Consider the following 18,393-nt stretch of genomic DNA (forward strand, 5'->3'; position numbering starts at 1 on the left):
ATTCAATCATCACCTTCAAACCTCAACACCAAACCAAACCCATATGGTGTGAATCCTATATTTTACTTTTCTGTCTTAAGAACACTATCGAAGACGACCATTTAATTACCTGCAACAATGAACCGCTACTAATGCTAGTTTCTTTCTTCCTTTCTCCTTTGTGAACCCCATTAACACAATATTCATTCACCACCACCCTACGACCACTATAGCCCAAACTGCCACCACCTGCGTGTTACAGCTACTAATATACTCCTCGTCTCCTGTCAACCAAACCGAAACCAAAATGATTGTTGACCCATCCTGTCCTGATCTATACTCGACCCAAACTAAATCAACACTTCACATTTTCATTTGCAATTCACCAACTTCACCATAAGAACTATCGGTCACCATCATTGCTACGGCTGCTATTTAGTTTTCTGTTATTTTCGATGAACCCCCTTCCAACTGTCGAGCAATCACCTGCAAATTTTTCAATTTCATGTTTAATATGAGAAAACCATACACCATTCAAAAACTTGTAAAATTCTACTCACCCTGATGACCAATCACCACCAATCCCAGCCTCATGCAGCTGCAATATTTTCTGTTGTGCTACACCTTTTTAGCTATCGGACCAATCCACAAAAACTGCTGCAGTTCGGTCACTATTGCTTCCATTCTCAGATTCTGTACGACTAACCCAAACATCACCTAATCAGGTAACTGCTAATTCATTGTGATTATAATTTTCCTTTTGATTATTTCATGATTCTTGTTAGACCAACACGTAATAAAAATCACAATAATCAAGAAACAATCGAAGGCCTGATGTATGCTGATGTCCAATTTAATCAAACCCATTCAATTATGCATATACTATTATCGTTTCTGTTCCAAGATAACAAATCAACACCTCCTGTCACTACTTGGGTTCGAAAATTACTACTGCCCTGTTTAGGGTTTGGCTCACCCTTCGAACACCCCTAACTTTTTTTTTATCATCGTCAAACCATCAGAAATATCATTAATTGTTACTATTAATTTACTAAATAAATATACAGGAAGTATAGACGGATTAAGGAAAATTACTAAGAATATAAATGAATCGATTATTACCTGAATTAACTGATGAATTGAATACTTAATCGATTGGCGGTGGATGACGATTAAAGATGATTATGAATACTGATATCGATAAATCCATAACCTACTAATCATTGATTGCTGCTTAATCGATTGGTGAAGAAAAATACGATGATGTTTCTGAAACAAAGAAGATTGAAATTAATGACCTGCTGATGTTTATGCGAGGTGTATATAAAATAGCTATTATATTTTAGCAGGAAATACTATTAAATACGATACAATTTTACACAAGATATTTATTTATTTAGAGAATGGATATACTTAAACCTTGCTACAACACTTATAGGCAGTGTACCTAATCGTACAGTAGTGTAGTTTTTAGTAAGTCCGGTTCGTTCCACAGGGAAAATCTTTAAACAAAGCTTAACGCTATATTAGTTTACTTTTATAAAAATACAAATATATATATAAGTAATATTATTATTATAAAGGGGGGTTTTTACCGTTTAATGACCGGTTTGTCGATTTTAAAACTTTAGTCGCAGTTAAAACCAAATGTAAAATATTAAAAATAAATACAAGACTTAAATTAAAGCGTAACGTAAATAACGATAATGAAATTACGAATAATAAAAGTGCGATAAAATAAACTTGCGATAATTAAAAAGTACGATAATTAAAAGTGCAATTAAATACAATAACAATAAAAATGCGATAATTAGAAGTGCAATTAAATATAAAATAAAGGAAATTAAATATGAAATAAAAGAATTATGCTTATTTAAACTTCCGTAATCATGATGTTTGACGTGTTGATTTTAGTTTTATGCCCATGGGTTAATTGTCCTTTGTCCTGGATTATTTAATATGTCCATCTGGTTTTTGTCCATAACAGTCCATCAGTCATAAATATAAAGTGCGAGTGTCCTCGTCAAATTATCCTTATACCCGAAGTTAAATATTCCAACTAATTGGGGACTTAAACTGTAACAAGATTTTAATACTTTGTTTAATAATTACACCAGGATGTCGACTGAGTGTAACCCAAGGTTTTAATATTTTGTTATCAATTATACCAAGTGTCCTTGTACATAATTTCACCCCTGTTTTAATTATTCTAGTGGCTATTAATCCATTCCCGTATCCGGTTAAATGAACGATTATTCGTACATATAAATACCCCGCCCATCGTGTCCGATCGAGTGTATATGGTAATTTATAGGGACGCCCAATTGTAAATCTTTATATTAACATTAACAAACTATCATTTAGTTAAACAAATATAAAGCCCATTAATAGCCCATAGTCTAATTTCCACAAGTGTCGTTCTTTTTTCCAAACCCCAATTATGGTACAAAGCCCAATTACCCAATTTTAGTAATTAGCCCAACATCATGATTACTTCGGATTAAATAAGCATAATAATCACTTAGCTACGAGACATTAAATTAAAAAGGTTGAACATAACTTACAATGATTAAAAATAGCGTAGCGTTACACGGACAGAATTTCGACTTACACTCTTACAACATTTGCTAACATACCCTTATTATTAGGATTTAAAATTAAAATTAAAATTAAAATATAAATTATATATATATTTTTACGTATATATTGAGAGAGAGATAGATATATGATATCAAAAATGATCAGAATTCGGTTGGCTTTATAGGGAATTGAGCTCAGGGGTACTCCGCGACTCGCGGCATTTTTTGCCTTCAAACTCCGCGAGTCGCGGAGTTTGAAATTCCAGCTCACAAACTTTGGAGTCTTTCTTGCCGACGGATTTTTATTATTTATATAATATATAAATAATTATAAGAATTATTTAAATATTATATTATATTTATGTGCATAGTTGACTTGTAATTTTTAGTCCGTTGCGTCGAGCGTTGAGAGTTGACTCTGGTCCCGGTTCCGGATTTTCGAACGTCCTTGCGTACAATTTAATATCTTGTACTTTGCGTTTTGAATCTTGTACTCTTGTAATTTCGAGACGTTTCTTATCAATAATTGGAACCTCTTTGATTGTATTTTGTACTTTTGAGCTTTTTGGTCGTTTGCGTCTTTAATTCGTCGAATCTGTCTTTTGTCTTCACCTTTTATTATTTAAACGAATATCACTTTTAAATAGAATAATTGCAACTAAAAGCTTGTCTTTCTTGAGGAATAATGCTATGAAATATATGTTCGTTTTTAGCATTATCAAATATTCCCACACTTAAGCGTTGCTTGTCCTCAAGCAATATCGTCTTGAAATACTACAATCACTTCTTTATTCTTCACACTTTGTACATCAGTGATTTCTATACAGCGGTATAAACAATGGTAGTAACGATATGGTTTACAGTCCCACATGACTATAAAAATTTAGATCCATTAAGGAAATTGGATCTTTATGAAAACATTTGATCTTTTGAAAATTAAATCTAGTTTTTACCCTAGATAAGTTTTCCGGAATAACCCTTTACCGGTGTTTGCAAAATATTTTTGTGGGTTTGGTGGGTTTCAGATTTGAAAATTTTAGCTCAAAACTTGCGATTTTGTGTCACCCACTTGCTAACCTTGTACTTGGAAAGCAACACGTCCAGTTTACTTGTCCCGTATATTACCTTTCGGTAAACTACCGTCCGGTTGTAAAGGAAAGCGTTGAACAAGCAACTGTTAAGGCAATGTCCCCTGACATGCTTTTAATTATGGTCTATAACATGTCGGACGCAATTACTATCCTTGGTAGGAGCAATAGTAAAGCTCACCCTTATGATTTTTCGGTCTGGCACAAGGTCCTGTCTTTGACCACTATGCAACCATCGTTCTTACGGTTGACACCCGATTTAGTTCAGGTGACCTAATGAATTCCAGGTGAATTCCTAGGATTTTACGTTCAATGGTAATGAACGCATTGAAAATAGGGTTTTCAGAAAACAAATCGGTTTGTAATTTTGATCAAAATATTTTCTCGTTCAAGCTCGAGTTTAGATATCATTGAATTCCATGAGTTTGTAATTCTCAATCTTTAAGGTCAATCTCAAGGATTGAGTAATATCATGCTTAAAAGCTGATTTTTGATCTTTTAAGGAGATTATCCTTTCTGGGGATCTGATTCATTAGTCATATCCAGCTAATTTGCATGGTGCCCCCCATTTTACGAGATAAATCCTTCTCATGGTTAGGATAAATCTGACCACTTGGCGACCCTGTTTAATGCTGAGGTCCGTGGATTTCCTGCTGATTTTAGTGATGACTTTTCTAGATTTTTCGTCAACCTACAGCTGGTCTGGACGACAACTTCTTGACTTAAATCAAGAAGCGCGTTTCTTTTTCGGAAGACTTTACTTCCTTTTAATGATGGAATTGATTCATCGTGTAGATCCATCTTTCTTACAGTAAATCAGGTAAAACTTTTTAGTTTAGTCCAAAACAAAAGTATTTTCAGTTATTTGTACAAAAATATGTGATATATGTTTTGAATAACTTGGAGAATTTTCCCACACTTGGCTTTTATTTTCCTTTTTATTGTCCTCTATTCCATTTTAAATGAATTTTAACATTTTGGTTTGTTTCTCAATTTATGTCCTTTCCGAGGTAACAATAATTTCGGTGTTAACACCTAGTTTTATCGTTCATAAATATGTATAAACATGATTTTGAGTTCATTTAATTGAAAATATTGAAAAATTTTACTAGAATTGGGTAGTCAGTATATATAAGACTAGGGCTGTTCTTTATTATCAGAGAGCACTAGAGTCTAATACAACTACTACTTTACTAGTATTTCTAATGGTAACCAAGTGTTTAAAGTAAAAAAAATTTAAAGATTCGAAAGAATTTAACCCCTTCCCACACTTAAGATCTTGCAATGCCCTCATTTGCAAGAAATCAGTAACAATTTAAATTATTGAGGGTGATTAGCGTAGAAAAATGATTAAATTTTACCAAAGTTTCCAAATATATTGGCGTTTGTTTGCTGAATGATAAATGGTGCACATCATTTGTTCATTCCGTCTTGTTGTTATTTCACATATATTTTGTATCTTGTCGTCAAAATTAGTTGCTTTTGCTGAACTTAATGCCAGTCTTTGAAAATGCGTTGTTTTACCCTGTTGTGTACATAAGATAAACTGCAAACATATATACATATTTTTGAAGTTTGGTATATTACCCCACATTCAAAAATTATTAAAATCTAAGAATAAAAGTTAGAAAATTATAAAAACTATTACAATATTAACATAAGTATTAAACGTATCAACATTACAAATTACAAAATAAATAAAACTAAGTAGACTAGGGATGATACTGATACCAATAGGGGTTCCATGCATAACCATAGGTGCTATAAAATGCTTCGGCTGGGTTATACGTAGGATACGGTGGTTGCATCTCTATAGACCATGGAGGGAATATGGGTTTTGGAGTAGGAATATAGTTTCTACCTATATATTGGCAATGAGCTATGATTTGGTTTTGATGAACTTGCCAATCTTCAAATGCTCTCTGTCTAGCATTTTCGTACTCCTGTGAAGCTATAAACCTTTGCATTTCTTGCATTTCATTTCCCCCTCCTACATTACCTTGCTGTTGGTTTCTCTCAACCTGTGGATGTCTACCATGGTATTGTACTGCGGCGTTATTTTGCCTCTTTAAAACTTTCGCACCATGGTATACAGTTAAACCTATTGTATCACGGGGTTCTGGTTCTTCGACTAATAATCCCCCCCGACTTATATCCACACCGAGATATTCAGCAATCAAAGTAATAAAAATACCACCTCCTATTATGCTATGCGGTCTCATCCCCCTAACCATAGCTGATAAATAATAACCCACACAATAAGGTATACTTACAGCGCTTTGTGGGTCTCGAATACACATATGGTAAAACAAATCCTGTTCATTTACCTTTTCCTTATTCTTACCTCTTTGTGTAATCGAATTAGCTAAAAACCTATGAATCACTCTTAATTCAGCTCTATCTATATCCAAATAAGAGTAATTTCCCCCTTTGAATCGGTGATGGCTTGTCATTTGACTCCATACACCATGTGTATCAAAATTTTCATCTATCTTTCTACCATTTAGTATCAACCCTCTACAATCAGCAGATGCTAACTCCTCAGGCGTATATATACGTAAAGCCTGAGCCATGTCTAGTAAAGACATGTGGCGCATCGAACCTCCTAACAAAAATCTAATAAAAGATCGATCGGTTAAACTAGCTACCCGATCATTTAATTCTATACTACACAACAATTCTTCACACCATACTTTATATACAGGTCTACGCATGGTGAATAAACGTACCCAGTCGTTAAAAGTAGAATTACCATACCTCTGTGCAAGTAATTCCCTAATTGGCCCGGCCAATTCTACAGCTTCTAATGGTCCCCATTCTATGACCCTAGGTACCTCAACAACTTTAGAATGAAGAGTATGCAAACCCCTTTGGTATTTTGGATAATCTATCCAAAGTCTGTCAAATCTCAGGTTCGGGTGCAAATCTTCCAAGTGCATATCAGAAAATATCATGACTGGATGGGGTATATCTTGCTTGTAGTAGTTATCCACCTCCTGTTGTTCCGCATTCTCAGCAGGAGCATTGCGAGCTTGGGATGAAGATTCACCCCTTTTAGTCTGCAAAACACATCAAACACAATTTTTGTGCATCCAAATATACATTAGTGTCAGCAAAATCATCAATCAAAATAATTACAATGACATGATCAATTTATATCAAACTTAAGCTCATTTTCATATTTTCATCAAATCTACACTTTTTCAAATAAGCATATACGAAAATGTTCGCCAAGTTCATAAGCATTCAACTCAAATAACATGTCAAAATAATCATTACTAGCAATTAAACAAGTTTCAAATGGCATTATCTTTCAAAAATCAAGTTCATGAATTTTAGACTTGAAAAAGTCCACTTTAATTTTCAAAATCATGTTTAGGCTCAAAGTTTGGATCATTTAACTACCTAAACATGTTACACTACTTAATTTAGCAACAATTCATGACAAAAATCGGCCATAACCTGTTTATATCAAAAAGCCCCAAATTTGCTCAAGAACACAAACCCTAGATTACTTAAAATTTGAAGTTTAAGGCTTCTAATCATGTTAAATAGCATCAATCTAGGTTATACAAGCATAATACATAAACAATTTAAGTATAATTACACTAAAAAGCATCAAAATCAAATTGGGAAAAAAATTGCTCAAGAACACTAATTTTCGGATTAAATGGTGTTTAGGTGCAGAAATTTACCGTTTTTCTTGAGTAATTCCTTGATAGCATCCTTCTCAACATGATTTTAGTAAAAGATTTGATGATTAACGGATAAAAATTGTGATTTTGGGGGTATTTTTGCGGGTTTTTGCGCGCAATATTTTAGCTGTATGTGTTTTTGTGGTGTGTGGTTTGAGCTGTTCGTTCAGCTTTATTTTTTTCTGTAATTTGGTCCCTCCGCGAGTCGCGGGGTTTAAACCTTCAAACTCCGCGAGTCGCGGGGTTTTTTTTTTTTTTTTTTTTTTTATAACATCTTATACTAATTAAAACAATTAAGTAATTAATTTTAAAATTTTGTTTCCCTTGTTATTTAGGACGAGGTCGTTTCGGATCGATGTCCTAGTCCGTCCTTCGACAAAATTTTAAAATTTGTCTTTTTGTAGCGATTGTTTTAAAAGCTAAGATTTTTGGGTTTTTTTAATGTTTTTGGCATACTTTAATTCAATAAGATTAAAAATAATGATAATAAAAGTTCTCGTCCCTCCCTCTGGTAAAGCAATTTCGGTTCAAAGACCTAGTCTTCAACTCACGACGAATTTTAAAAATCATATTTTTAACTTAATGAGATAAAGTAAATTTTTATTTTTAAATTCACACAATTTAAATATAAAATTCAAAATTAATATTAAAAATTCACACCAAACTTTAAAATTTAAAATGCATAAAATTAAAAATTCATATTTTTAAAAAATTAAAGATTCACACCAAACTTAATTTAAAAATTCATATTATAAATTCACACCAAACTTATATAAATTTTTCAAATATTTACAATTTTAAATATATTATTTTTACAAAGTTTACAATATTAATTTAAGATTTATATATTAATTTTAAAAATATGGTAAAAATAAAATTAAAAATCTTTTTGGCTTTTTATCCCACTTTAATCAATCAAATATTATCAAAAATATGCGCCCCTCTTTTCGGCAAAGTAATTTCGGTTCCATGACCTAATTTAACTCATGACGAATTTTTGAAATATTTTGGGTTGATTGATTAAAGATATTTATACCTTAAGAATAAACGTTAAATTTCGCAGTGATGTAATAAATTTTTGAATGATATCAATAATTTCGATCGCCAAACCTAATTTTATTCAATACCAATTTAATACTTTATAGTGAACAAATTAGCGTTTATTATCAAAAGGTTAAAAATAAAAATAATAAAAACTGTACAAACATACCTGTGAAATAGATTTCTTAGTTATATGATCTATCCCATTCATAAGATAGTCGGTTTAATTGGTTTTCCATGGCTACATAGGCGTAACCTCGAGCATTCAGTGTCTTTTCTTCTAAACATATGAACGGTCCTTCTCTGCATAAAGTAACAAATTCGGTGTTTGAATAGGTTTGATTATTTGAACATTTACCTCCATGTGACCATTTTCCGCATTTGTGACATCTTTCTAGGTGTCGTGCTCTTCTTTTCGCTGCGGATTTTGATTTTCCTTTACCAAATTGTAACTTATTATCTTCGCATCTGGATTCTTTTCTAACTCCGTCCAATCTTTCTCTGATTACTGATACTATTTCACTCGGTAGTGTGTCATTATTACGTTTAGTGATCAAAGCGTGTAGCATTAGACCATGGTTTAGTTCACAGGCAGTCTTCATTTTGGAAAAACCTAAAAAAAATAAAAATTCAGAATGGGGGGAGAAGACTAGTTCTTTAGGGTCTGCTAGGGAAAGACCATTCGGGTTCCACTTTCGAGAACTACACGAAAACAGACAATCTAACTCTAACAGAAATACATATTATCCTTTAAAGACTTGATTCTCCCCACACTTAGTTAGCTGTGGTGTCGAAATTGTGATTAACTTCGTTGTCGACTTCCATCGGACTATCTATGTAGTGTTTAACTCTGTGACCATTAACTTTAAATTCAATCCCATTTGAATTTATTAATTCTATCGTTCCGTATGGAAAAACTCTTTTGATTATGAATGGTCCAGACCATCTTGATTTCAATTTTCCAGGAAATAGCTTGAATCGTGAATTGAAAAGAAGAACTCTGTCTCCTTCTTTAAATTCTTTTGAACTTCTGATTCTTTTATCATGTCATTTCTTCGTTCTTTCTTTATAGATTAACGAATTTTCGTATGCTTCATGTCTTAATTCTTCTAATTCGTTTAGTTTACTTAATCGTAGACGTCCAGCTTCATGTATATCAAGATTACATGTCTTCAAAGCCCAAAATGCTTTGTGTTCAATTTCTACTGGAAGATGACATGCTTTTCCATAAACAAGTCTAAAAGGTGTGGTTCCAATTGGAGTTTTGTAGGCTGTTCTAAAAGCCCAGAGTGCATCCTCCAATTTAATGGACCATTCCTTCGGATTTGATCCTACGGTTTTCTCTAGAATACGTTTTAAAACTCGGTTGGTATTTTCAACTTGTCCACTTGTTTGTGGATGATATGCGGTGGAGATTTTATGAGTTACTCCATATCTTTTAAGAACTTTCTCAAGTTGATTATTACAGAAATGAGTACCCCGATCACTTATTAAAGCTTTCGGTGTTCCAAACCTTGCAAAAAGACGTTTTAAAAAGTTGACTACAACTCGTGCATCGTTAGTTGGGAGAGCTTGTGCTTCCGCCCATTTAGATACATAATCAATGGCTATGAGTATATATAGATTATTATGAGATTTTGGAAATGGACCCATAAAGTCAATACCCCAAATGTCAAATACTTCACATACTTGGATGACATTTTGTGGCATTTCATCACGTTGACTTATTTTTCCGGCCCTTTGACAAGCATCACAGGATTTGCAAAGAAGGTGTGCGTCTTTGTAAATTTTAGGCCAATAGAATCCAGCATCATAAACTTTTCTTACTGTTAGTTGAGGCCCATAATGCCCTCCTGTTGGTCCTGTGTGACAATGGTTTAAAATTTTACTAGCTTCATCTCCAAATACACATCGGCGTATTATTCCATCGGGACAACTTTTAAACAAATGTGGATCTTCCCAAAAATAGTGTTTTATATCACTGAAGAATTTCTTTCCTCTTTGGTACGATAATCCTTTTTCAAGGAATCCACAAACTAAGTAGTTTGCATAGTCTGCAAACCATGGAATTTCTTTATAATCTATCTTTAATAGATATTCATCAGGAAAGTTGTCTTGTATGGCCGATTCATTTAGAACTTCTAATTCGGGATTTTCAAGATGAGAAAGATGATCAGCGGCGAGATTTTCTGCTCCTCTTTTATCTCGGATTTCAATATCAAACTCTTGTAAGAGCAAGATCTAACGGATTAATCTTGGTTTAGCATCTTGTTTTGAAAATAGGTATCTAAGAGCAGAATGGTCGGTATAGACCACCGTTTTTGCTAGAACGAGATATGATCGAAATTTGTCAAAAGCAAAGACAATAGCAAGGAGTTATTTTTCAGTAGTTGTATAGTTCATTTGTGCTCCTTGTAATGTCTTACTAGCATAATATATAGGTTGAAATCGTTTTTCAATCCTTTGTCCTAAAACGGCTCCCATTGCAAAATCACTTACATCGCACATTAGTTCAAATGGTAGATTCCAATTTGGTGTTATCATGATCGGCGCATTAGTGAGTTTCTCTTTAAGAATATTAAAAGATTTGATACACTCATCTGAAAAGATGAATGGAGCATCCTTTTCTAGGAGTTTATTCATAGGAGTGGCAATTTTAGAAAAATCTTTTATGAAACGTCGGTAAAAACCGGCATGCCCTAGAAAACTCCTAACTCCTCTAACATTGGTGGGATGTGGAAGTTTAGAAATTACATCTACTTTAGCTCTATCCACTTCAATTCCTTCTTTTGAAATTTTATGACCAAGAACGATGCCTTTTTTAACCATAAAATGGCATTTCTCCTAATTAAGAACTAGATTTGATTGTTCGCATCTAATAAGCATTCGTTCCAGATTAACTAGACATGATTCAAATGTATCACCGAAGACTGAAAAGTCATCCATGAAAACTTCCATGCATTCTTCTATCATGTCATGAAAAATCGCCATCATACACCTTTGAAAGGTTGCAGGGGCGTTGCAAAGTTTAAATGGCATGCGTTTGTAAGCAAAAGTACCATAAGGGCACGTGAATGTGGTTTTCTCTTGATCTTCGGGTGCTATTGGAATTTGAAAATATCCGGAAAATCCATCTAGAAAACAATAGTAACTATTTCCGGCTAATCTTTCCAACATTTGATCAATGAAAGGTAAGGGAAAGTGATCTTTTCTGGTGGCGTCATTTAATTTTCTATAATCAATACACACACGCCATCCTGTTACAGTTCTAGTAGGAATAAGCTCATTTTTTTCATTTGTAATGACAGTCATGCCACCCTTCTTAGGCACACATTGAACTGGGCTTACCCATGAACTATCAGAAATTGGATAAATTAGACCTGCATCTAGCAGTTTAATAATTTTTTTTTTTTAACTACATCTTGCATATTAGGATTTTATGTGTGCAATACGAAGGACTTATTCCTTTAATATCATGAATCATCCATGCAATAGCTGGTTTATGAACTTTCAACACAGAAATGAGTTGTGATTTCTCATTTTCAGTAAGAGAAGACGATATTATTACAGGTAATTCAGATTCACCATGTAAATAAGCGTATTCCAAATGGTTTGGAAGTGGCTTTAACTCTAATTTCGGAGGTTCTTCTATCGATGATTTGTATCGATATCTGTCTTCTTCTTTTAGCATTTGAATTTCTTCTGTTGTTGGTTCATATCCATTAGCTATAAGTGTAGCTAACATTTCAGCTTCATCAATTGGTTCATTACCTTCTCCTAAAGAACATTCTCCTGTCCCTTGTAATTCTGAAAATTCTTCTAATAATTCTGCATGTGCATCTATAGTTTGAATATAATAACATGTATCATCTGCAGATTGTGGTTGTTGCATTGCTCTATCAACTGAAAAGGTAACACTCTCATCCTCTATACTTAGGGTCAATTTCTTACCGAACACGTCTATCATTGCTTTAGCCGTGTTTAAGAATGGTCTTCCTAATATGAGAGGAACTTGAGAATCTTCTTCCATATCCAGAACAACAAAATCTACTGGAAATACTAAAGTACCAACTTTAACTAGCATGTTCTCCATTATCCCTCTAGGATATTTTATTGATCTATCGGCTAGTTGTATGCTTATTCTGGTTGGTTTCAATTCTCCAAGGTCTAGTTTAGCGTATAGTGAATACGACATTAGATTTATACTAGCACCTAAATCTGCTAATGCTTCTATTGAACTAAGACTACCCAGAAAACATGGAATCGTGAAACTTCCTGGATCAGATAGTTTTTCTGGTATCTTATTCAACAGCACTGCTGAACAATTAGCATTCATGGTAACAGCCGAGAGTTCTTCCATTTTCTTTCTATTCGTGATTAGATCTTTCAAGAATTTAGCATATCTAGGCATTCCTGAAATCACATCAATGAAAGGAAGATTTACATTTATCTGTTTAAACATATCCAAGAATTTGGATTGCTCGGCTTCAAGTTTCTCTTTCTTCATTTTACTCGGGTAAGGAAGTGGTGGTTGGTATGGTTTAACAAAAGGTTTAGCCTTAACTGTGTTATCTTCATTAACCTTTTCAACTACCGGTTCTTTTTCCTTATCTTGATTAGGTTGGGGTTCTTGTGGAGTAGGAATAGCTTCATCAGAAGTTACAGGTATTTCAGGTGGTTTAAGTGTTGTACCACTTCTTGTGGTAATGGCTTTAGCTGTTTCATTTCGAGGGTTAGCGTTTGTATCACTAGGTAGACTTCCCGGTTTTCTTTCACCTATTAACCTTGCTAGGTTACTTACTTCTTGTTCCAGATTTTGAATAGAAGCTTGTTGATTTCTAAATGCTTGAGCATTTTGTTCATTAGTTTGTTTCTGAGATGTGAAAAATTGCGTTTGAGTTTCAACTAGCTTCGTCATCATATCTTCTAAATTCGGCTTTTTATCATCGGTTTGTTGTGGTGGTTTGTTTTGAAAATTAGGTCTTTGCTGATTGTAATTATTATTGGATACTTGTTGATTGCTAGGACCTTGTTGGTTGTTGTATGGAATATTTCTGTTATAATTCTGGTTTTGATTGTAAATCGGTCTTGGCGGTTGATAATTATTCTGATAATTATTTCCAGGCCTTTGGTTTATGTATGAAATATTCTCTCTTTGTTCCATTGTTAATTCAATACTGAGACAATCTTTTGTCAAATGTGGTCCTCCACACTGCTCACAACTAATTCGTATTGAGTGAATATCTTTAGTCATCTTTTCCATTCGTCTCTCGACAGCATCTATCTTTGCGGAAATGGAATCTAAGTCATGGCTAGAATCGGCTCTAGCTGCTTTAGATGATCTAACGATATCTTTTTCTTGGTGCCACTCATGTGAGTGGGAAGCAGTGTTATCAATAATTTTGTAAGCATCAGTTTCGGTTTTCTTCATAATAGAACCACCAGCTGCTATATCTATGTCTTTCCTTGTAGTGATGTCGCATCCTTGGTAGAATATTTGTACTATTTGACAGGTGTCTAAACCATGTTGCGGACATCCTCTCAACAACTTTCCAAATCTTGTCCACGCCTCATATAGAGTTTCATTTGGCTTCTGTGTAAACGTAACAATTTCTGCTTGAAGTCTTACGGCTTTAGATGCCGGAAAGAATTGTTTAAGAAATTTTTCAACTAAAACGTCCCATGTATCAATCGCCCCTTCAGGTAACGAGAGGGGTATTGTGTTGAAGAGCTTGTTCTAGAGTTTCGAGAGGGGTATTGTGTTGACCTTGGTGAGCCATTGTTCCTTCATGACACAAGAATATCGTTGATTAGTATTCTTAACAATACTAACCGTGATATGGAATAAGGATAGAGAGAAAATTTTTCCTTGACTCGCCTTAAATTCTTTATGTCATAATGTCGGAACGTCCATGTGAATCACCGTAATATAATCCCGGAAATTATATTACCCTGATTCTCATGTGCATTTAACATTACCTCATAAAGTCAAGGTGGCGTGCCAACAAAATTTATCAACGTAAGATCAAGATCGAATACGAGTTAGATATGATAGAAAAGTTCGAGTATAATGCACAAATAGTCAAGTAATTCCTACTTCAGTCTATATGCTGGTTGTAGTCTAGATTCACCTATGTACCCTATGACTCGGGGTGGACACAAATGAACTCTAAATCCCTACAACCAAGGCTCTGATACCACTTGTAGCGACCCCGACAAATCGTCAAGTGACGGCGTCGTCTACATGGGTCCCATTACCTGGTCATAAGTCTTTATGACAACGTTTGACCAAAATATGTCGCTTTCATTTCAACATAAAGATTGTTTCCAAAGTTTAAAAGAATTGTTCAACCAAAAGTTAAGTTACAAGGTTATAAGTACAAATGAAATCTAGGCGACACGGTTTAAAGTAAAGTCATAAGACGCTCCATGAAATGCATGTATACTCGACATCCAATGCAAGTATCAAATAATGAGCGGAAGCATGTATCACATATCGTGCAAGACCTGAGAAAAACATAGAAATCTGTCAACGAAAACGTTGGTGAAATCATAGGTTTAAGTAAGTATGTGAGTAAAAGTAAAGTAAGCCGAACCACAAGATTTGTAAAGTTGAAATAATAGTAATACATTCTAAAGTTAATATTCACGAGCACCCAATTATCAAAGCTTAACATTCCGTCCGTTGAATACCCCATTAATTAGTGCTAGAACAACACTGTTTCTCGAAAATATATTTCATCCGTAGACGGTAGCGAACCGTCAAAGATGAGGGTTGTCAAACCCATATGGCCATACAACATAAGTTCACGCCTACACTTACACCCTGCAAATGTAACTAATGATAATTGAATTGAGGATTTTGTTCTAAACTCGTATGTAGAATGTTTGTTTTCCCGTTCTTGTGTTCACTTAGTTCAAAAGGATCGTTTATGTTTTCTCATCCCAAAAGTAAGTTCAAAAGAGTAAAAAGTGGGACTATGATCTCACCTTGAGTGCAAGAGTTAATAAAGTACTTCAACAAGTAAACGCGTGCAAAGACAAAGCTAGTCTTGACCTAAACATATAGGTTATATCAATAACGGTAAACACAAACGGTCAAAGATGTTCAATTAGTCCTATGGCTCGTTACGACTCGATTATATTAGCATGTGAATCAATTTGTCAAGTTTCATGCAAGATACAAGTAAAGAAACATGTTAGAATGATGGCATGATTGTTTGGTTAGGTTTGACAAAAAGTCAAACTTTGGTCGGGTCAAAGTCAACAAAAAGTCAACGCGTTCGGGTCGGGTCCCGAACTAATTTTCTGAGGTTTTTAATCATATATAAGCATGTTAGAACAAGTTTCATGTGAATCGGAGGTCGATAGCTAGTCAAACATTTTACGTGAAAAGGGACAAAGTGGGCAGAATCTGGCCAGGCCAGATTGCGCGCCGCGCGGGGTGAGGTGCGCGCCGCGCACCATGCTGTTCAGCCATTTTTCTGTTTTTCAAAATTATGCACGAGCCAAAACCATTTCCAACACAACTCGTGACCCGCAAACACTTATAACGCCTATCATACATCGTTGGAAAAGTATTTTGACGAGTAATACAACTAAGCACTTATCATCAAACAACAACATCATTTACAATAGCCGAAATCTCATCAAATGATCATTAAAGGTCCATTTTCTAAGTTTCAAGTTCACAAATTTGCATTTCATGATTCGGGCATCCGATTTACATGTATGATATGCCGTTTCGAAGATAATTAGACATACAATACAACTAAACACTTACAAAATAACATGGCAAGCATTCAATGCATCAAAAGTTCATTTTACTTTCATCAAACCCTAACTCAAAATCACAAATTTAGCAATTATGTTTATGAAACTAATCCATGCCAACCTACATACCAAATTGAAGCTAATGATGCTAGTAACACATTTAATACATGAACTTTAACAAATTAACAACATTTAATCTTCCAAAATCAAAGATTAAGCAAGCACTTTTCATATTCAAGCTAGTTACACCAAAAACAACAAATCGAGCATACAAATTACATACACGACATCACAATGAGCCATAGACACTAATTAACAACTTTATAAGTCAAGAACACGAATTTAAAGAAATCTAGTGATTTTAGAAAGTTACCCAAATGAGATGAAATTGGTATGGAATCGAAGAGAAAGTTGCAAGGATTCCAAATATGTAATTTGTTTGGATTGAAGCTTGACCGATTTGATTTAGATGATGAATCTTCAAACTGGAGAATTGAGAGAAATTATGGAAGTAGTGAAAGAAAAGGAAAAATGAAAATGAAAAAGATGGGAGGTGGGATTGACTAGTCAAAAGCTAGTCACCTCTTTGTCTTTTTGGCAAAACTAGTCCCTCTAGTTTGTAGTCGGGTGCGGGAATTAACCGAACGAATATTTTAACTTCACGAGAGTACGGGGGACGTTATAATCCAATAACGAAAATATTTTAAGAATGTAGCTAATAGAGGATACGAATCGAGATGCTGAGGATATTAAATAAATAAATAAAAAAGACGGCGTTAAAATAATTTAACGGAAAAATGCGGGATGTTACATTATCCACACCTCAAAAGAAATTTCGTCCCGAAATTTAGTTGGAAGTAATAATCGATGCCTCTCACTCGAGACCGGAGATGTCAATGCTATGAATAAGTGAAGGTACGTCCTTGAGTGTTCTCATGAATTGGATAGTTAGGGTTTCACGTTGTATTAAGGTTTGGTTTTTTTTTTTTTTTACGATCCCTGGTTTCAACTGGTTTTCCTATGAAGAGTAGTTTGTCATCGATAGTTGATGTATCTAGCAGGATTGCACGTTCCTGTTCTGCAGGTCACGTTTCTAAGTTTGTTACACGAAATGTAGGGTAAACGGAAACTTAATTGAGTCGGAAGTTCTAAACGGTAGGAAACGGTTCCAATACGCCCCAAGGTTTCAAAAGGTTCAATATTGCGGATATAGCCTTTCTCGATTTCTCAAAATGGATTACACCCTTCCAAGGTGCGGTTTCTCAATATTACGCGGTTACACACTGGGTTTGGTGAGGTTTTCATCTAAGTTCGGCATAACTCTTCTGGCGACAATGGGTTATCTCGAGCCCTTCTCGGACTTGAACGATCTCAATTGTTGTTTCTTGATGGAGTTCAGATTTCGGTGGTTGATGCTTTGGTTAAATGAACAGGGGTATGACATTAGCGGTCATATAGGGTTTCGGAAAGTGCTGCGTTAATATACGAGTGATAGCTGTCGTTGTAAGAGGAACTACTGAAGGTGACAATACCAGTCTGTAACATGTCTTTCCAAGATTGAATCGTACGTTTGCTCGGTTCGTCGGTTGTGGGAGATACGCGGTACATGTGTCTAAGCGGGTTCCCAAGGTTTCTTGTAACACTAGAAGTGAAACGAGTATTTCGATACAGGATAAATGACGAAGATACACCGTGTTGGTGTAGAATCTCTTAAGATATGTTTGAACAAGTCAGTTAGGGTTCGAAAAAAAATGTTCGTTAGGACTATTCACCCTCGTGGCGAATACTAATGTAATATAAGGAGTTTCTCTATCCATGGAGAAATGTTACAAGGAGTTTCCTTAAACGGAAATGCGAGCGATAAAGATAGGAGTGAAATGAGGACCTAGAATAGGATGAGCTTACATCTCGAGGTTGCCATAACGTGCCTCTAGTTGTCAAAAGTTGAAGTCTGAAAGAGAAACGAGGTAGTACACGTAGTTGTATAGTTCGGGGTTGAACAATAGTTGACCGATTATCAGAAACACAAGGGCGTTAAGTCAAAGAAGAGTGAAGTATCGTTGGATTGTGTGTTATCTTAAATTCCAGTAATATCAGACGGTGATGGTGAAATAACAGAGGTAGGTAGTGTGGTACGGGATGACGAGAAAATTGATCGGAACCACAATTTAGTATTCGAATTCTTCGTGCAAAATAACAAATTTTAGTTATGTTGATTTTTGAGTCGAGAGAGTATGC

Source organism: Rutidosis leptorrhynchoides, chromosome 1, assembly GCF_046630445.1.
Source record: "Rutidosis leptorrhynchoides isolate AG116_Rl617_1_P2 chromosome 1, CSIRO_AGI_Rlap_v1, whole genome shotgun sequence".
Lineage (NCBI taxonomy): Eukaryota > Viridiplantae > Streptophyta > Magnoliopsida > Asterales > Asteraceae > Rutidosis > Rutidosis leptorrhynchoides.